Source organism: Pongo abelii, chromosome 1 (genome assembly GCF_028885655.2).
Source record: "Pongo abelii isolate AG06213 chromosome 1, NHGRI_mPonAbe1-v2.0_pri, whole genome shotgun sequence".
In the NCBI taxonomy this organism is placed as follows: domain Eukaryota; kingdom Metazoa; phylum Chordata; class Mammalia; order Primates; family Hominidae; genus Pongo; species Pongo abelii.
In genome coordinates, this window is record NC_071985.2 from 204,190,570 (window position 1) to 204,212,052 (window position 21,483).

Sequence of the window (21,483 nt, forward strand, 5' to 3'; positions counted from 1 at the left end):
CTGGGAAGAGAGGAGAGGAGGAGCCAAAGCAGAAACACTAGATCCATTTTTTTTTTTTGAGACAGTCTCACTCTGTTGCCCAGGCTGGAGTGCAGTGGCATGATCTCGGCTCACTGCAACCTCCTACTCCTGGGTTCAAGCAATTCTCCTGCCTCAGCCTCCCAAGCAGCTGGGATTACAGGTGCACACAACCATGCCCAGCTAATTTTTGTATTTTAGTAGAGATGGGGTTTAACCATATTGGCCAGGCTCATCTCGAACTCCTGACCTCAAGTGATCCACCCACCTCGGCCTCCCAAAGTGCTGGGATTACAGGCTTGAGCCACCATGCCTGGCCAACACCAAATCTATTTACCCCTCCCTAAGCGACAGCCTCCTCGGCCCAGGCTTCTCCGGTGTAAGAGGCAAGGCGAGGGCTGCCAGACAGACAGGGAGGGGGCGTGCTGGGGAGCTGGGTTGCTGGAGCCAAGCCCGCAGGCTCTGGAGCCAGACTGAACTGGGTTCCAATTCCCCTTCCAGTTACAAGCTGTGCAACCTTGGGCAAGTGACTCAGTCTCTCTGTTGGGCTGAGGGTTAGAGGAACCTGGAGAAGTTTCAGTAGGTAGGAACCTGGTGATATAACTGAGTTTGCAGGGGAAGGGATTGGAAGGAGCCAGGTTGGGTGTGAGAAACACAGTTGCCATCTGCAGCAATGGTCCAGACCCTAGTAGGCTCTTACAGAGAGGGTCTGCAGGAGCATCAGCTGAGCCAGAGTCTGTTGGTCCCATCCCTCCTCGTCCCAAGCCAGGATGGCAAAAGTGGAGGTGGATGCCGCATGAGTCATGGTGTTCAGGCAGCACTGCAAATTGCCCTTGCCATCCTCCCCACAAAATCAAACATGTGCTGCTCACATAGGAGATTCCATCTGGCCGCCTCCTCCCTGCAGCCTCCTGATATCTTCTTGTATTTTGTGCAAAGATCTCTCCCAAAACTCCATTTTTGTCAAAACACCAGCTTTGGTTCCATTGTGCAAAACACAATCTAACCAAAATAATAAACAAGAAACAAATTTGATGTTATAAAAATGACAAATGTGTACAGTAAAACATTCAAGCAATAGTAAATAAATATCACCCCCCAAAAAAGGTTTTCTATTTGGTGAATCTCGTCCCAGGCACTTCTCTGTGTACCTACATGGAATAGAAGACACAGATAGACAAGAAAAAATGAAATTATATTATATATGCTATCTTTAATAAAAGAATATTAGGTATAATTTTACTTAATTTACCAGGAGAATTGGAAATTGGGGTAAAACTGAAATAAATATTAACTTCAGATAAATGTTGCTTCACAAGAAATTTTTTTTCCTAAAAATACTTTTACAATAAAGGAGAAAAACTTGTAAAATATTAAGATACTGTGGTCATGCTTTTTAAAAAATAACTTTATGTTTTGATTTTAAACTGATTGTATTGACCCCTTGGTAATGAAAGTTAGAAAGTTAGCACACTTATATTGTTTCTTATAACATTATTATTACCTTGCCAGGGTTTATAACATTTCATGATGTTTGGGAGGCACAAATAAATCTCATGGCAATTTAGGGTGGGTTCTTTTTTTTTCTTTTTTTTTTTGAGACAGGGCCTCACTCTGTCACCCAGGCTGGAGTGCCATGACACAATCACAGCTCGCTGTAGCCTCGAACTCCTGGACTCAAGCAATCCTCAGCTTCCCAAGTAGCTAGGACTACAGGCACACACCGCCACACCTGGCTGATTTTTTTAATTTTTATTTTTTGTAGAGATGGGGCTTCACTATGTTGCCTAGGCTGGCTACAAGCGATCCTCCCGCTACAAGCGATCCTCCCGCCTCAGCCTCCCAAAGTGCTGGGATTACAGGTGTGTGAGCCACCGCACCTGGTAGGGTTCTGCATTTAAATAGGACTAATTATCAGCCCAAAACATTCCCTTCTTGCTTCCTTTCTTCCTTCTTTCCGTCCTCCTTTCTTTTCTTTCTTCCTCTTTAATTTTTAAGTATATCTTTACCTTTCCTTTGTTCTTTTTTAATTTCACATTTTTGTTAATAGTTTTTTTTTTCTGGGAAAACTCATGAATGTTGTATTTCATGAGCTCCTCATACTTCGAAATGTCTCCAACGCCTTTTACTTGAAAGACATACTGGTTGGGTGTAAAACTTGGGGGCTGCCTTTTCTTTCCCTTGGAACTCTACAGGCATCATTCCACCGTCTTCCAGCGTTGGGAAGGAGATGTTTGTATCAACCTAATTTCCCCCTGCGTTGTGATTTGACTTCTCTACCTTGATGACCAGATGTAGTAACTTTATTTTTGAAGCTCAATTATTTTATGCAGATTTGTCTTGGAACTGATATTTCTTCAGCAATATTTCCTGGAAGATTGTGTATACTTTGGGCCTGCAGATTCATGTCTTTATTTCGAGATTTTCATTTTTAGTGTATCTTTGAGTATTTTTATACCTCTTGTCCCACAGAATGTGTATTCATTGGATAATGTTTGCCTGTCTTTTATGCCTCTCATCTCTCTAATCTTTCACCAAAATGAAACAAAGTTATTTTGTATTTAATGCTGTGTGACTTTCTATACCTTATCCACAATATTCCTTACTATAGTGTAACCATCCTCACTTTATTTGTAAGTGCTTCTAATGTGGTTTTTATCTCTTTTGTTCCCCACCTCTCTATCTCTCTGTCTATATCTGTGCCTATAAATATATCCATAAATTTAGATATATAGATAGATTTAATTTTATGCCTAGGAACAGCCAGCTTGATTTGCATTTCATTGCTGTTATTTTATAATCACTTTTTTCAAACCTCATATTTCTCAAGTCTTTTTAAAGAGACATCGTGTAATCTGAGACTGATTGAGACTCTGAAGAACAATTGTTTTCCCCTGTTTCTTTGGGCAACTCCTCTTGCGGGCTATTTTCTTCACCTGCCTTTGTTTACCTTCCGTCTCTCTTTTTGCAGCATCTAGGCATAGTTCCTGTGTTGGTTTCTTTTTAACTCACTCTGGATAGGACCAGCTCTTTGTGGGAGGATAGCGTAGGAAGGGGCAGGCAGGATGGCCTCAGGCGGTCTGCAGCTCCCATTTGGGCTCATGGTCTGAGACTGTCTCTCACCACATCAATTGTTTCCTCTGCCATGGGAGCAGAGTTCGTGTTTGACATCCCAGCAGTCAGGGTGGCCCCAGCCAAGCCGCTAGGGTTCTGTGTCTGGGTCTCAGTGCTTTAAGCCAAGGACTCTTGGATGAAGTTTTTGGGTCTGGGATGTGGCTTTCCTATCTACAACATACTAGGGGGTCCACATGGATTGTCAGTTTCCTCTGTGTTCTGGTCTAGATTTCGCAGTATTTGGAAGAAAGGCTCCAGGGTTTGTGGTTTGGAGCTGTGGTGATTTCTGGTTTCAATAAAAATTAAGGAAACATATTTCCCCTATAATCAGATTTTTGTTTTATTGTCTTTGGTTGATTTCGAGAGACGAGTGGAGTTTAAATGTTCGACGCCATCATTTTCACCTGGAAATTAAATGCTTTCTCATCCACATCTCTTTTAATCCTAACACCAACCCTGGTAAGTGAGCAAGACAATGTCACCCTGGGCTGGATGACAGTAGGGCTGACAACTGGAAGACCCACGGCCTGAGCATGGAGCAAAACTGCATGGTTGCCTTAGATAAGAGCAGGTGTCCTCACAGGCACCCTGCCCCACCACAGGGAAAAATCCTGACACATCGGCCAAAATTCTCTCATGCTTTGGGTTTGGGTATATTTGAGACTTGTGTGGCAAGTACATAGTACTCACACTGTTGCCTCTGTGGGCACCAGGCAATGGCAGACATCGCTAATCAATCACAGTACTCTTATCCCCCTGCATCTTTTCAAGACTACGTTACAGGAAGACATTACCAACTAATTGACATTGGCAATTGAAATGCAACCTATGTGCCACTGCACATAGCTACATTGAGATTCTTTAGCTACATCGACCATTGACAGAGGAGTCAGAAAGACCTGGGTTGAATTTTAGTTCTGTGATTACCAGAATGATCCAGGCAAGTCTTTTCTTCTCTAAGCCTCAACTTTACTATTTGTAAAATGGGAATCATGTCATCACATAAAGTTATTAGAGGGAATACATGAGACAATGCATGAGTCATGACTACATAAAAACTACTTCAAAACCTAGGGGCTTAAAACGATAAACCTGGGCCAGGCGCAGTGGCTCACACCTGTAACCCCAGCACTTTGGGAGGCCGAGGGCGGGCGGATCACCTGAGGTCAGGAGTCCGAGATCAGCCTGGCCGACAAGGCGAAACCCCATCTCTACTAAAAATATAAAAATTAGCTGGGTGTGGTAGCACATGCCTGTAGTTCCAGCTACTCTGGAGGCTGAGGTAGGAGAATCACTTGAACGCGAGAAACAGAGGTTGCAGTGAGCTGAGATCACATCACTGCACTCCAGACTCCAGCCTGGGCGACAGAGGGAAACTGTGTCTCAAAACAAAACAAAACAAAACAATAAGCCTTATTTAGCTCATGAGTCTACAGCACAGCAGGAGGTTTCTTTGCTCTGGACAGACTCAACTCATCTCAGCTGGACTTGCTCTTCTGTCTGTGGTCAGTGGGCAGGTCAGCTTGAGCTGGCAATCTCAGACGGCCTTACTCAAATGGATGGGTGGTTAGTTGGCTTTCATCTGGGGCAATGGGGGTTATTAGGCCCTGGAGTCTCTCATCCTCTAGCAGGCTCTCCCAGGCTTGTTTCCATGGCAGCAGTAGAATTCCAAGAGACTGGGTGGAAGAATGCAAGGCCTCTTGGAGTTGAGGCTCTGAAATGACACTCTGTCATTTCCATCCCATTCTATTGCGCAAAGCAAGTCAAAGGCTGACCCAGGTACAAGGGGTAGAGAAAGAGACTCTGCCACGAGATGGGAGGTGCTGCAAAGTCACATTGTGAAGGGTTTGATTAGTCCATTTTGTGTTACTGTAACAGAGAATGAGAATTTATAAAGAAAAATGTTTTATTTTGTTCATGATTCTGGTGGCTGAAAAGTCCAAGATTGGGCAGCTGCATCTGGTGAGGGCCTTGGGCTGCTTCAACCCATGGTGGATATTGGAAAAGGACCTGGCATGTTCAAAGAGGTCAGATGGCAAGATGAGGCAAGAGAGGAAGCAAGAGATGGCAAGAGAGGAAGCAAGGGAGAGACTGAGGAAGCCAGACTCTTTTTAACACTGCCACATTACGGATCAAATTTCAACATGAGTTTTAGCAAGGACAAACTATATTCAAACTATAACATTCCACCCCTGCCCCCCAACCAAAACTTATGTCTTTGTCACATGCAAAATATAATCATTCCTGATCCCAATAGTCCCAAAAGTCTTAACTTGTTCTAGCATCAATTTAAAAGCTCAAAGTCTCTTGCCTGAGACTCAAGGCAAGCTCCTTCCCATTATGAGCCTGTAAGATCAAAAATAAGTTATTTACTTCCAAGATATAATGGTGGTACAAGCATTGGGTAATCATTTCCATTCCAAAAAAGAAAAATTGGCCAAAAGAAAGGGGCAAAAGACCTCACACAAGTCTGAAACCCAGCAGGGCAGATATTAAATCTTAAAGTGCCAAAATAATCTCCCTTGACTCCAGGTCCTGCATCCTGGGCACACTTGTGTGAGCGGTGGGCTGCCAAAGCCTCTACAGCCACACCTCTATGGCCTTTCTGGGTGCAGTGGCTGCTCTCATGGGTTGGAGCTGAGTCCCTGTGGCTTTTCCAGGCTAGGGGTGCAAGCTGCCAGTGGCTCTAACATGCTGGGGTCTGGAGGGTAGTGGCCCTGGTCCCACAGCTCCAGTAGTCAGAGCCTGGGTGGGGATTCCATGTGAGGGCTCTAACCTCACATTTCCCCATGGCACTACCTGAGTAGAGGCCTTCAGTAGAGGCTTTCTGCAGGGTCTCTGCCCTGTAGCAGGTTTCTGCCTCCAGGCCAATACATCCCCTGAAATCTAGGTGGAAGCTGCCATGCCTCCATCACCCTTGCATTCTGCATGCCTGCAAAATTAGTACCATGTGGATGTGGATACCACCAAGGCTTACCACTTAGGATCTCCAGAACTGTGACATAAGTTGCACCTGGGACTTCTTGAGCCATGGCTGCTCCAGCCAGAGCGGCCAGGATATGGGGCAGCACAGGGTAGCAGTGCTCTGGGCCTGTCCCCAGAAATCATTTTGTCCAAGCCTCTGGGCGGGTGATGGAAGGCATGGCTTTGAAGATCTTTGGGGCCCTTTTCCCATTGTTCTGGCTGTTAGCACCTGGCTCCCTTCTAACCTTGCTTATCTATTTAGCAAATGGTCTCTTGGCTACACCCCTGGATTCCTCCTGAAAATGCTTTCATTCTTTACCACATGGCCGGGCTGCAAAGTTTCCAAATCTTTTCACCCTGCTTCCCTTTTCCCTGGCAATTCACCATAAGCAGTTAGACATAACCACACAGCTGCCTGAACACTTTGCTGCTGAGAAATTTCTTCTGCCAAATATTCATCACTCTTAAATATGTCCTTCCAAGGCCCTAGGGCAGGACACAATGCATCCAAGTTCTTTGTTACAGTGTAATAAGGACGGCCTTTACTCCAATTTCCAATAAGATATTCCTCACTCCCATCTGAAACTTCATCAGTATGGCCTTTACTGTCCATATTTTTAATCAACATTTTGGCCACAACCACTTAACCAATCTTTAAGAAGTTCCGGCTCATCTTCTAAGCCTCTGCCAACATCACTCTTAATGCTCCATTCCCAGCAATAGAGTCTTTTTCTAGCCTATTCTTCTTCCAACCTCTACTCATTATGCAGTTCCAAAGCTGCTTCCACATTTTCAAGTACTTGCACAGCAACACCTGGTACCAATAGTCCATTTTGTATTGCCATAACAGAATACCCGAGGCTGTGTAATTTATAAAGAAAAGAAGTTCATTTGGCTCACAATTCCAGTGGCTGAAAATTCCAAGACTGAACAACTGCATCTGGTCAGGACCTCCTTTCTGCTTCTACTCATGGCAGAAAGTGGAAGAGGAGCCAGCATGTGCAAAGAAATCACTTGGCAGGCCAGGCGAGGTGGCTCATGCCTATAATCCCAGCACTTTGAGAAGCCAAGGTGGATGGATCACCTGAGGTCAGGAGTTCGAGACCAGCCTGACCAATGTGGTGAAACACCATCTCTACTAAAAATACAAAATTAGCCGGGTGTGGTGGCACACACCTGTAATCCCAGCTACTTGAGAGGCTGAGGCAGGAGGATCGCTTGAACCCGGGAGATGGAGGTTGCAGTGAGCCAAGATTGCACTACTACATTTCAGCCTAGGTGACAGAGCAAGACTCCATCTCAAAAACAAACAAATAAATAAATAAATGAAATTGCATGGCAAAGACGAAGCAAGAGAGAGAAACTGAGGAAGCCAGATTCTTTTTAAAAGCTCTCTCCCAAAAGAGGGAGAACTCACCCAGGTGGGTGAGAAATAATCTCTTCATAAGGAATGTACCTCCATAACCCAAATACCTCCCACTAGGCCCCACCTCCCAACACTGCCACACTGGGGATCAAATTTTTTTTTTTTTTTCTGAGACGAAGTCTTGCTCTATTGCCCAGGCTGGAGCACAGTGGCGCAATCTCGGCTCACTGCAAGCTCCGCCTCCCGGGTTCACACCATTCTCCTGCCTCAGCCTCCCAAGTAGCTGGGACTACAGGCGCACGCCACCATGCCTGGCTAATTTTTTGTATTTTTAGTAGAGAAGGGGTTTCACCATGTTAGCCAGGATGGTCTCAATCTCCTGACCTCGTGATCCGCCCACCTTGATCTCCCAAAGTGCTGGGATTACAGGCGTGAGACACCACGCCCGGCCTGGGGATCAAATTTTAACATGAGATTTGAGGGTGGGAAACAAACCACATCCAAATCACAGCAGGTGGAGAATTGTAGCCACTTTTGCAGTGAGTCTAACGTAGTATTTCACACTAATGGCCATGATTGAAACTCAATAGTAGGTTTTAGAAAAATTTTTAAATCCCAAATTGTCTACTTTTTCTCTTGGTTGATGGAGTTCTCTTGGTTGATGAAGACTGAGTATGCAAATAGGCTTCATCTTGTAAGTTAACTCCAAGTTAAGATTGTGAGATCCACACTTATCGGGAATGGTGCCTAAGCCAATTGACACTGTCTGCCCTGGGTATGCAATGCGAGGAGGCAATAAGTGTATTGCTGGGGAAGGAGCGGGCAATGAGGTCAGAGCTTAGAAGAGCCAGGTTCTGCTCCCTCACACACTCCCCGCTGTTTCTGGTGGACCACAGAGGTATAGGGGAAGAAGGATCTTACATTTTCTTACAACCTGATGACAGTCTAGTGGCCCACATTTTTTCACCAAAACTGATGGGGATTAGGATTAACAGGTGCATTGTGAAGGTCAGTGAACATAGCATGAGAAGGCCTATATTCTAGTCCTAGGTCCCCATAGACCAGCTGTGTGTGACCTTAGACAAGTCTTTCACTTCCTGGGAATGGGGGGATGGAAGAAAAGTGGTGATGGAAGAGGAATGCCATCCAACCTTTAAAGTGAGGTTACTCTGAGGTATACAATGAATTAATTTTTCAAAGAGAGGCTGCCACCAACTCACATCACCTGACACACCCCATCCCAACTTTCTCTTACCCCTCCCAGTTTCCTAAGCAAATCCTAGAAGGTCACTGTCCCCATAAAATCAGTGGGCCTGGACTTGCCTCCTAATTTAATGCAAATTCAAGCCTGCTTTATTGTGCTGGAGTTTCTGTTCATTTCAACTTTCTTGGTGACACAATCCATCCTCATTTCCAGTTGAGTTTCTAATCCCTGCAATTTCCATGGTGCTAGTAATTATGGGGAAAAGTCTGAAGCACAGAAATTCTGCATCCTGCCTATAAGATTACACACTTTAGTGGAGTTTATTAAATTTATTTTGCAGTTACAGAGGAGATGAAACTCACTTTACAATTCCAGAGGGCAAAGCAAGAACTGGTTCATAGAATCCACCAGGAGGAAGCTTGGAATTCAAAGGGAAGAAGCATTTTCTGACAGTCAGAGCTGCTCAGCATGGAGTGAGCCATCCCAAGAGACTGGGGTGAGGCTGGCAGGGCCCAGGCCTGGGGTGGTCAATGTGGGGGCCAATGAAGTACAAGGGCTTTGGGTCAGACCTGGGTTCATTTCCTCGCTGCCCACTTTCCTGGGGATTCAGGCAAGTGAGCTCACTTTTGTAAGCCTTGGTTCCCCCTTGAGTAAGATGGTGACAGCTGTGCTGGCCCACCCCACACCCAAACATGCAGGAGCCTGAACCCTGATGAGAGGGGTCAATGCACTTCTGATGGGTGGTTCCTCCCTGTCTGGTCCTGAGGTCTGCCCGTGGAGCTGGGGGGGCGGTCCACATTCCCCCAGGGAGTAAACACCATCCTCCAGCATCAGCCTTATGGGTGATAAAGAGGGTTCATTTCTATTCAACATGCCCTTGACCCTGTCAGTTGGACTGAGGAAGGGAAACCAGTGCCTTTATTGAGCCCTCAAACCTCAATGTTATTGCCACAAGGGCTGGAAACTTGGCCAACATCTCACCTGTGTTCAGAGGAGAGAAGTCCAAGCCCATGCAAAGACATAAGGAGAAGGATGGACAGGCTGCACCAATCCCTGCTGTTGGCCTGGGGGCCAGGCAGGCACCCAGAGGGGGCGGCGTTGGCAGACTGAGCAACCACACAACTGGGTACGTGAGTTTGAGGACTGGGATCAGCAGAGGAGAAGGGTTGAGGGGCAAATGTGAAGCTGGAGGCGTGGGATGGGGGCCTGGATATAATAAGGGTGCAACTTAACCATCACGGAGACCTGAGTGGAGTCCTGGCCTCCCCCTTCCTAGCCATGCAGCCATGAGTACATCATTTAGCCTTCCTAAACTCCACTTTCCTTGACTGGAAAATAGAGAAAACAGGGCTTAGGGAGTAGTAAATAAGGTGGTGCATGCAAATCCCAGAGCCCAACACACAGTAGCAGCTCCATAAACATTGGCTGCTGCCTTTATTCATTACTGAGTGGACATCAGTAGTCACCTACCATGGCAATTTGACAGAGTCCTCTCTGACCTCTTGACCTAGTTCAGGTCCTCTTTTCCTGTATGTTTATAGAGCTGTCTTCTGCCTCTTTTCTAAGGCTCATTACCCTTTCTCTGTGTCTACCTCCACCTCCAGGACATGTGCTCCAACACTGCAGGGAGCAGAAGGCCCTTATTCTCCACTGTCTTGCCCCATTTCCCAGCACAGTGCCTGGCACATAGCAGGTGCTCAATAAAGATTGCTGAATGAATTTTGCTGCCACACAGTGTTAAGGGCCATGACAGGGATATGCACAGAGGGCTGTAGGGTCCCAGTGGATGTGGGAGGCAGAATGTGGAGTGTAAGAGTCATAGAGGGGTCTATGAGTGGAATTGTGTCACCCACAAAATGTATATATTGAAGTTCTAACTTCCAATACCTCATAATGTAACTGTATTTGAAGATAAGTTCCTTAAAGAGGTAATTAAGTTAAAATGAGGTCTTTACGGTAAGCAGGAAACTCTTCCTCATAAGAAGAAATTTAAACAGACACACACAGCACAGAGGAAACGCCAGATGAGGACACAGCAAGAAGGCAGCCGTCTGCAAGTCAAGGAGAAAGACCTCAGAAGACACCAAATTTGCTGACACCTCGATCGTGGACTTCCAGCTTCCAGAACTATGAGAAAATAAGTTTCTATGTATAAGCTGCCCAGCCTGTGGTATTTTGTTATGGAAGCCCAAGCTGATGAATACAAAGGGCTTCCTGGGAGAGATGGCTCTGAGCTGAATCTTCAAAATGAGACAGAGAGAAGAGAGTCCAAGCAGAGGTAACAGCAAGACCACATGTGTCAGAAACCAGCTAGGCAGCCTGAGCTGGAGGCTCAAGTCAGGGAGTGACAGGAGAAGAGATCAGAGATCAGCAGAAGCCCCATGGTAAACAGCCTGAAATTCCAGGCCTGAAAGACTTTAGCCTGAGATTCTTGAGCTATTTTTTTCCTGAACCTAATCACTTGATGTGTATTAACTCATTGAATCCTACAAGAATCCTGGGGATGTTCATTATCATCTCCATTAGCAGTTGTGGAAACTGAGGCAGAGGGAGTTTAGGAAAATTACCAAAAGCCACACGGCATAAGTGACAGGGAAGGGAGTCGAACCAGGGTGCTCAGGGTCTGAAATCCATGTTCCTAGCTACTACACTGTTCTTCAGCAAGGGAGGGATAAAGTCAGATTTTATTTTAGAAAGAGTCCTCTCATGACAGCTGTCTTGGTCCATTTTGTGTGGCTATAACAGAATTCCTAAGAGTGGATCAATTTATAAAGAAAAAAGCTTTATTCAGCTCATGATTCTAGTGGTTGGAAAGTCCAAGAGCATGGCACTGGCATCTGCTCAGCTTCTGGTGAGGGCCAAGTGCTGTGTCAAGACATGGTGGAGAAACAGAAAGGCATGTGCAAAGAAAAAGCAAACATGAGGAGGAATCTCACTTTATAACAACCACCTCTCACTGTAACTAATTCAGTCCTGTGATAGTGAGAACTCACTCCCACAAGCCAGCATTAATCTATTCATGGAGGATCTGCTCCTATGACACAAGCACCTCCCATTAGGGCCCACCTTCCCATACCACTACAATGCAATCAAATTTCAGCATGAGTTTCAGAGGGGACAAACCTTATTCAAACCACAACACCAGTCCAGAAAGTCGATTTGGAACATAAAACTTGAGCCTGGTGATGGGTGATAGGTTTAGAAGCAAGTGACTAAAATCTAGTGAAGAATGATGCAGTAGCCTTGACCACATCTACCAGGTCATGCTTAGCTGTACAACATTAGTGTGGCAACCTCTCTTGATTCAAATAGCAATGCGTCAAATTCCTGTGTTGACTTAGATCAAAACTACTGGGGAAAGTAGTGTAGGAAGCCCCCAAGCAAGTGATTAGGGGCCGATACTTCCCAGAGGACAAATGTGCATCTCAGGAATGCTGTTGATGAAGACTCAGATTTAGGGAAAATGCTAGAAAAGGCCTATGTCACAAGAAGTGACACCAGGAGACACAGCAGCATGAGCAGGAGCTGTAGAGACCCTCAGAAGCAAGGACCCATGGAACCTGAAGACCATGGGACCAGGCAAGAAAGAAGAGAACAGAAACCACCATCCATCCATGTGACACTTCAATGGAGAAGTTTTCACTGGTTACCTAGAGAGGAAACTTTGAAAATTTGTATACAGACTTCATTCCATCATTCATGTATATTTATTTAGCAGCTTCTACATGCTTTGTTATGTACTGGTGCCTCAGTGGTGGACAAAACAGAGAAGGTCCCTGTCCACATGGAAATTACATTCTCACAGCACCCTGTATCAGTCAGGATTATTAATGTTGGCCACTGCTGTAAACAAACCCCCAAACCTCAATGCTTAACACAATAAACATTTATTTCTTCTCTGTCTTGTAGCTATGCTGTCTGGAACAGGCAGTCCCCTAGGTCACCTCTTTATGGGAAGAGAGGGATGGAAGAGTCACATTAGCTCTTGGCCACCTCAGCCTAGATATGACACACTGATATGGTTTGAATGTCTTGTTGCTTCCAAATTTTATGTAGAAATGTGACCGCCAGTGTTGAAAGTGGGTCTAGTGGGAGGTGTTTGGGTCATGGGAGTGGATCCTTCATGAACCGCTTGCTGCTGTCCTTACAGTAATGAGTGAGTTCTCATTCTATGAGTTCACCCATTCCATGGTTGTTTAAAAGAGGCTGGCATCTCCTCCCTCTCTTTCTCACTCCCTCTCTCACCATGTGACATGTGGGCTCCCCTTCGCCTTCTGCCATAATTGTAAAGCCCTTACTAGAAGTAGATGTCAGCACTATACTTGATGTACAGCCTGCAGAACTGTGAGCCAAATAAACCTCTTTTCTTTATAAGTTTCCCAGCCTCAGGTATTCCTTTATAGCAATGCAAATGGACTAACACACACATATTGCTTCTGCTCACAGTCCATTGGTCAGAACTAGTCACATGGTATGAAAATAAGTGCAAAGGAGACTGGGAACTGCAGGGCAGCATGTGGACTATTTGGCAAATAATGTCTTGGCCAAAGGCTCCATTGAATATCAAAGTTGTATTTCATTAGTCTGCAATTTCCTGTACGGTGAATTGTCAACTGCCCTCTTCTCACAGGTTGATTCCACCTTTCCACTGAATGGGTGAGCCATTCAGTCAATGCCTAAGCCCTGGGTCCAAGAACTCTTACAGGTCACACAACATGAAGCCAAATGGAGAGGGATAGTCCCTCAGGGCCACAGCCAGGATTCTGGAGCCCAGAAAGAGTCCAGCCAGAAAGACAACCCCTTAAAGAATTTCACCTCGAAAGAATTAACTATTGCCCTGGGTGACAGATAACTTGAACACCACCTTTCCCCTGGATGTGACAGGAACAGAAAAGAGAAACCAGTTTGGGGTGACAGCCGGCATCTCCAAGCAGAACCTCATTAGTGGGAAGAAGCGGGTGTTAGTTTTGAGTGAGGTGTTGGATGAGTGACTGAGTGGCCAGGATTGGAGCCTGCATTAAATGTGACAGCAAGCAAACAAGGAGACATGGCCAGCCCATCACATCTCCTCACCTGAGGGGTGTTAACATCTCTGAGTGACCAGGGCCACCCTCCCAGGAGGCTTCAGGAACCAGGAAACTGAAGGGCACAGAGTCATCGGCCTGGACAGGACCCCGAGCAGTTTCCACAACTTAAAATTGGCCCATGCTCCTGCAAAGCTCTCACATTCATTACCTGTCTTAATTACCCCGGGGACCTATGTGTGTGTTGGAGAAGAGGAGAGAACATTCTTGTTAACCCCAAGTGTCAGGAAAGAAAACTGAGCTACAGGGAGTGTACTGCCTGGTATAAGGTCACACAGCTGGTGCATGGAGCAGTGAGTGTGGTCTCTGCTAGCTTCCACATTGCCATCCCTCTCCAGGAACAGAGGAGAAATGACAAGTGGACTGAAGTCAGTCAGTGTCAGCAAGCCCTGCTCTGTCCTTACCAGATATTGTTCTGCTATGTGATTAAAGGGTAGCCTTACCAGCCCCCTGTAACTGCATCAGTCAGAACAGGCTGGCTCTGCCACGTAACAAACAGCCCCAAATCAACAAAGGTCTGTTACTCAGGCTTCTTGTCCATTGAAGCTCAGATGAGGCTCTGTCCATGTGGTCCTCACTCAGGATTTTGGCCAATGAGTGGCCACTGTCTGGTACCTTGCCAGTCACTGTGGCAGATGAATGAGAACCCTGAGGGGTCTCAGTCACAACAATATCCAGCTCGGAACTGGCAGGCATCACTTTTACTCACAACAAATGGGCCAGAATTATTTGTTCCACTTCTCTCCCTACAACCACAGGGACCAGGACGTCGATCCTGCCTTGTGCCAGGAAGGAGTGTGAGCTGGAGCACTGGGCAAGTGATGCTAATGGCCTCCCCATCCAGCTTTCCAGCACAGGTGATGGAGAGGATGATGACACCTTTGGGCAAGTCCCAGAACCATGGAGGAGAAGCACAGTTGAAGGGATAGAGAGAGATAATGCCCTGTATTGAAAAATTGCTGCCTGTGGACCCTACATATGCATACGTAACATGCAGCCAAGTATCCATGCAGAATATTACATATACATAAGTAATGTGCATATATACAAAGCATACCCACATTGTCTAATTTAAACATCACAATAAATTGATGGGGCAGGTGGTCCCCCATTTTACAAATTGATTTGCACACAAATAGTTATGGATCATCTATTGTGTGCCAAGCTGTGCCCTAGATGCCAGGGAAATAGCAATGAGCAAAACTAACCAAATCCTTGCCCTTATTGAGCTTACACTTTAGTTAGTGCAGGGGGTGGATAAAAACTAGATCAACAAACGCATATATGACACAATCCTGGAGCAGGACATGTGCTGGGACAGGAATGAGGCAGAGGGAATGAGGGAGCCACGGGAGGCTGCACGGTGCAGAGGGAGGGCAGCCCCTGAGGAGGGAGCACCTGAGCAGAATTAATGGATGAGTCATGTGGGTCTGAGGTGGACAAGAATCCCAGGCAGAGGGAAGAGTATTTGCCAAGTCCCTGGGGTGGGAATGTGTGGAGCCTGGCCCAGGATGGCCAGGAGGCCTGTGAGGCTGGAGCAGAGTGAGGAGGACATAGCTAGACAGGAGATGAGAGAGATGGGGATCAGATCAGGCCAAGGCCTTGGAAAGGCCTCAGGAGAGGCCTTAGATCTCATCTGCAGTGAGGTGACCTCGAAGGGTGAATAAGGAGTGAGGCGAACAAGTGATTTCCACCCTCTGTGCCTCAGTTTCCTCATCCTCTGGGGTGACATTGCACCTGCTTCATGTGATGTTCAGTTGAGGAAGAGCATGTGAAACACTCAGCACAGGGGCCAGCACACCAAATGCTCAGTGCAGGATGGCTGCTGGGTTCGAGTCCCCATGACACTTGTTTCACAATTGCACCCAAGTGGCTCTCTAGCTATTCCTGACCATGTCTTCCATCCTCCATCTTTCAGAATGACTCCCTTAGATGCCCAGGCAGGATCTAATACCATTGAGTGCCACGTAAATGTCACTATTTTGAGGTTTATACAGATAAGCCTGAGGCCCGAGACTCTTAAACACAGCAGCAGCACAGACACTTCAGGAGACTGGCGCCATGCCATCTGCTAATGCCTATCTCCCAGGCTGGTGGCCTGGGGTGGCCAGGCTGTTCTGAACAATGACACACACCTGTTAACAAGAGGTCTGGAGAGAAAGTGTGCACAAACAAGCCTGAGCAACCTGCCAAAGTGGAGTGCAAGTGAGGACCCAAGAAAACAAGTGCTGGTCTAGGCAAAGCAGCAGCCGTCAGTGCATGTTCACCAGGACTCACTGGAACGGCCAGGGCAACGATGTCCATATTGGCTAGTAGTAGTTGCCACCCTGAGCCCCAGATGCTCCCATACTGCCTCAGCCCCTCTCCTGGTGCCCTCCCCAGCTCCTCACAGTCCAGCACCCAGAGAATTTATTTCCCACCCTGCTCTGGCAGCCTCCCTTCTGATTGGTCAGTGCCTTTGATCTACTGCTTGATAAAAATGTTAAATCTCATGTCTACTAAAAAGGCTATTTTTGTTGACTTGACACCCACTTCTCCTTTCTCTGGAGTGATGGCTCCTCCATTTGGGGAACATCACCCCCTCCTAGGTCCTCGTTGTTTGAGTTCCAAGAGGTGGGCTGAAGGCCTCAGCCTGGCCAATTAGAGCATCCTATTCCCCTGGCCTTAGTACTTAGCTTAGGCATGGGCGCATGACTTAGCACTAACCAGTGAAATTCTATTCTAAGACTCTTGGAATTACTGGGCTAGTGAAGCTCTACCTTCTCCTGCAATTTCTAGAGGCCACCAGGAAGAGCAAGCCTGCCTGGTAGACAAGTGAGGAGAAAAGCAGAGACAAGTTACAGAGAGAGGTGGATTCCTGAAGACCTCATTTGAGCACCTGGATTCAGCCATACCTGAAATTCCTCTGGACTTTTTACTTAATAAGCCTATAGTTCTTCTGCATTTCTTTCCCTTATAATAAAAAGGGTCCTAATTGATACAGTTATTATCCCGATAAATTATTGTTTCCATGAAGTAACATATCGACCGTCACATACCTGGTTACACACAGGCACATAAGCTCAAATTCAGCTGTCTCTAATGGTGATGGTCTTTGAGGAAAACTGTAAGAGCTAATAGGGCTCAAGGAAGCAATATAACAGACCCTACTCAAGGTGCAATTTGTAAAGTCTGAAATGACTCACTGAGGCAATCTAATTTGAGTGGTCCAAATTGCAGGCAATCTCCACAGTTTCCTGGAATCCTCATTGCTCACCTCCCAGGGCCAGTCTGTCCCCAGACCATGGCAGTCCTGTTATCAGGCTTGGCAGGACACAAGCTGTTGCTGCAACTACCTGGCCAAACAGGCAACAACGTATGAAAGGTAATTTTCCTCCCTCTCACTTTCTGGGGAGCAGGCCCTCAGCTGCCATCAGAGCTGTTTGGTGGGGAGCGGGGATTCTCTGGAAAGCCAGCAGCTCAAATGAACCTTGACAGGCAATCCTCCAAAATAGCAGGTGAGTCGTGATTAGCGCTTCCAGCTGGAGAAGAAGTAGCCTGGAGAAGAAGTCTCCGCCAACTCCCTAGTTAGGACTCTGACCTAGAAATTGTTCGAACTAGTGCAAATGTGGGGAGGCCTCCAGGTACTGGGAGATCTCCTGTGATTACAGCCAGGATCCACCACCAAAAGGCCCTTCTAGATTGGTCTTTGCACATGGATTGAGGATAAAAGGTCAAGGTGAAGCAGAGGCCATGATCCCTAATCCTATCATCCATCTCTCCTTCTACATGATCCAGAAATGTCTCATTGAAGACATTGAAGGTAGGAAATGTCTCATTCACTGTGGCTCCTCAAGGCCTACACAGTGCTAGCAACTATGAGAGGCATGTTACATGGTTGTTGATGATTGAATAAATGAAAAAAAAAAATTGAGAAGCCCTCACCTCACAGGTGGGGAAACAGAGGTCAACAGAAAACTCAGTTCATTTGTAGTCTGGATTTTGCAACAGCCACCACCAGCTGTAAAGAGAGTGGGTAGGGTGACCATATGATCTACTTTGCCCAGGACAGTCTACTTTATGCCTACTATTATCCTAGTGTAGACATTAATTGTGCTCTTTTTGCTCTCAAAAGTGGCCTCATTTGGACAATTTTTCCAGGATAACAGGGGGTTTGGGATGGGCAGGAGTGGTCTCTGGAGTGGAAGGGGAAGCTCCACTAACTGGTCAGCAGAAAATACCTGAATCTCACTTTCTTCCATTTGATCCTCACAACAACCCTCGTCTTAGGTGCTTTTTCCCACTCCCTGGGCTTTCAGGTGTTAATGGATGCTCCATGACAAAGACACGCCATGGCCAAGAACATTTTGGAAAGATTGAATTAAACAACAATTAACTGGCAAACTGGTTTCCTTGCCACAGACTTTCTCAATGCCTTAAAATGTTAATACGAGCAACAAGAATAAAGAAAAGATACTCCCCCGATACCACAACTCCAGAAAGAAGGAGTTCATTGGGGAATAAATCTTCATACTATTTCCCTTTCATTTATTTTCTTACCCAGACAAGTAGTTTACCCGCCTCAGAATGTTATTGAGTTAGCTGGGGAGAGGGGAGCCCACACACAAGCATCTAAAGAGTAGAAGCTCAAAATAGATGGTTTTTTGCTCAGTCAAGCAAGGCGGGGTTTTTGGCTCAGAGCTTAGTGTGAGGTGTATGGAGGTGGGGAGGGAAGTACAGTCACAAGAAGGAAATGGAAAAATTTAGCAGGAAAAGAAAACCAGGGTAAGCAGTCATCAGCAGACCCAGCCCTAGGGAATTTGTAGACCCCACAGGGAGTCCTCTGGACATTGCACAGTGCCTGAGATGGGGCTCAAGCCAGTTTATAAGACATGAAAAGAGACAGTGACACCAGCAATCCAGAGGACTTGGGACACCCCAGCTGGAGACATCTGAGTCCTTGGTGTTCTGTGATTTGGTTGTGAGTCTGCAGTGTTACAGTTGTAGGTTGGGTTTTTGTTCCCAACTCTTCATTCCCTTCCCGCCTCTGCTATATGCCCTTGCAGAGCACTGGAACAGGCAGGGTACGGTTGCCTGTCCCTGATCTTGGACTTGCTTTGCTCAATGTAACACTGATAGAAGTGGCAGTTATAGCTCCAAACTGAGGCCTTAAGAAGTAAGGGGGCCCTTGGGAGTCAAGAGTGTTGGAGAAAAGCACAGGGAAAGGGGAGCTTGAGAAAACCATCCAATAAAGTTGTGCATGAAGACTGGATCCACCCACAAGCTGTGCAGGTATGGAACTAACCCAAAACAGCTCACTAAATACAGGCTCTGAGAACTGAACTAGAATGTAATGTGTCCTGGGAGACACACACAGGGAATATCCCAATAGTACTGAAAAGTCTTTAAAAACTAAACTGAAATTGAAACCACAGCCCACTAAAGTAGATCAGTCCTTGTGCCCTGGGCCTTATAAGGTTGACAGTATGCTTTAAAAAAAATGCCAAAGTGCCCTATCCAACCAATCACATATACAACATATATACAGCTTCAGGAAAAAGTCCTCCCCTACGAAAGTAAATTCAAAAAATTGGAAAAAGCAACTGTTCCACCAGAGGAACAGATATGTGTATTAATGTAAGGACACAGGAAACATGAAAAAGCACTCTGATTCATAAAGCAAATATTCCTAGATCTAAAGCGAGAGATAGACTCCAATACAATCATAGTGGGGGACTTCAATGTCCCACGCTCAGCATTAGACAGACCATTGAAACAAAAAAATCAACAGATAATCATTGGATTTAAACTGGACTTCAGACCAAATAGACCTAACGGATATTTACAGAACATTTGATCCAACTACAGAATATTGAAATCAATACAAATAGGAACTTTGGAAACTATACAAATACATGGAAATTAAACAACATGCTCCATTGGGTCAATGAAGAAATTAAGATGGAAATCAAAAAAAATCTTGAAACAAATGGAAATGGGAACACAACCTCATGCCAAAACCTGTGGGATTCAGCAACAGCAGTACTAAGAGAGACGTTCATAGCAGGCAACACCAACATCAAAAAAGTAGAAATATTTCAAATAAACAACCTAACAATGTTCCTTAAGGAACTAGAAAAGCAAGAACAAACCAAACCCAAAATTAGCAGAAGGAAATGAATAATAAAGATCAGAGTAGAGCTAAATAAAATAGAGACTAAGAAACAATACAAAGGATGAACAAAACAAAAAACTGGTTATTCAAAAAGATAAACAAAATTGATAAACCGCTAGCTAGACTAATCAAGAAAAGAACCAAATAAACAAAATCAGGAATAAAAAAGGAGACATTGCAACTGATACCATGAAATTCAAAAGACCACCAGAGACTATTATAAAAAACTACACATTGGCAAACTGGAACCTAGAGGAAATAAATAAATTCATGGAATATATAACCTACCAGGATTAAACCCAGAAGAAATAGAAAACCTGAAGAGACCAATTATGAGTAGTGAGATTGAATCAGTAATAAAAGCCTCTCAACAAAGAAATGCCCATGATTAGACTAATTTAAAGTCAAATTGTACCAAACATGTAAAGCAGAACAAATACCAATCCTCTTGAAACTATTACAAAAAAGTTGAATTGGAGATAACTCTTCCTAACTCATTCTAAAAGGCCAGCGTTACCGTGATATCAAAACCAGACAAGGACACAACAAAAGAAAATGACAGGCCAATATGTTTGATGAACATAGACACAAACTCCTCAATAAAATACCAGCAAGTCAAATCCAACAGCACATCAAAAAGACAATAGAACATGATCAAGTGGGATTTATCCCAGGAATGCAAGGATTATTCAACATACACAAATCAACAAACATAATATATCACATCAACAGAATGAAGGACAAAAATCATATGATCATCTCAATAGACGCAGAAAAAGCATTTGATGAAATTTAACATCTCTTCACATAAAAACTCTCAACAAACTATGAACAGAGTATCATATTGAAAGGGGAAAAGCTGAAAGCCTTTCCTCTGGGATCTGGAACAAGAAAAGGATGCCTGCTTTCACCATTCCTATTCAACATAATACTGGAAGTCCTAGCCAGAGCAATCAGGCAAGAGAAAGAAATAAAAGGCATCCAAGTTGGAAAAGAAGAAGTCAAATTGTTCCCTTTTGCTGATAATATGATCTTATGTTGAGAAAAACCTAAACTCCACTAAAATACGTCCTACATTTGATCAATAAATTCAGTAAAGCTGTAGGATACAAAATCAACACACAAAAATCAGTAGTGTTTCTATATACCAATGATGAACTAGATAGGAGAGAAATCTATAATGCAATCCCATTTACAATAGCTACCAAAAAAATAAAATACCTAGAAATAAACTTTACCAAAGAGGTAAAAGATCTCTACAAGGAAAACTACAAAACACTGATGCAAGAAATTAAAGAAGACACAAACAAATGGAAAGATATCTCCTGCTTAGGAATCAGAAGAATTAATATCATTAAAAAGGCCACACAGGCCAGGTGTGGTGGCTCATGCCTATAATCCCAGCACTTTGGGAGGCTGCGGCAGGCAGATCATGATGTCAGAAGATTGAGACCATCCTGGCCAACATGGTGAAACCCCATCTCTACTAAAAATACAAAAATTAGCCAGGTGTGGTGGCGCATGCCTGTAATCCCAGCTACTCGGGAGGCTGAGGCAGGAGAATCACTTGAACCAGGGA

At 45.1% G+C, this 21,483-nt stretch overlaps 1 long non-coding RNA gene across 1 annotated transcript; it reads left to right on the plus strand.

The window, feature by feature from the left end:
* The first annotated feature begins 9,006 nt into the window (after positions 1 to 9,006).
* On the plus strand, positions 9,007 to 16,587 carry LOC129060428 (uncharacterized). Its single transcript, XR_008527134.1, has 3 exons — positions 9,007 to 9,162; positions 9,622 to 9,792; positions 16,529 to 16,587. It is a non-coding gene; the product is annotated as an uncharacterized LOC129060428 (long non-coding RNA).
* Positions 16,588 to 21,483: the final 4,896 nt, after the last annotated feature.